This window comes from Nematolebias whitei, chromosome 1 (assembly GCF_014905685.2).
Source record: "Nematolebias whitei isolate Nwh7 chromosome 1, NemWhi1, whole genome shotgun sequence".
Taxonomy (NCBI): Eukaryota; Metazoa; Chordata; class Actinopteri; order Cyprinodontiformes; family Rivulidae; genus Nematolebias; species Nematolebias whitei.
The window spans coordinates 82,262,186-82,262,414 of NC_056498.1; positions in this window are offsets into that span (position 1 = coordinate 82,262,186).

Below are 229 nucleotides of genomic sequence, written 5' to 3' on the forward strand. Positions count from 1 at the left end.
GTGTCTGTTCTACCATGTGTCTGTTCTACCAAGTGTCTGTTCTACCATGTGTCTGTTCTACCATGTGTCTGTTGTGTGTCTGCCACGTGTCTGTTGTGTGTCTACCACGTGTCTGTTGTGTGTCTACCATGTGTCTGTTGTGTGTCAACCATGTGTCTGTTGTGTGTCAACCATGTGTCTGTTGTGTGTCTACCATGTGTCTGATGTGTGTCTACCATGTGTCTGTTCT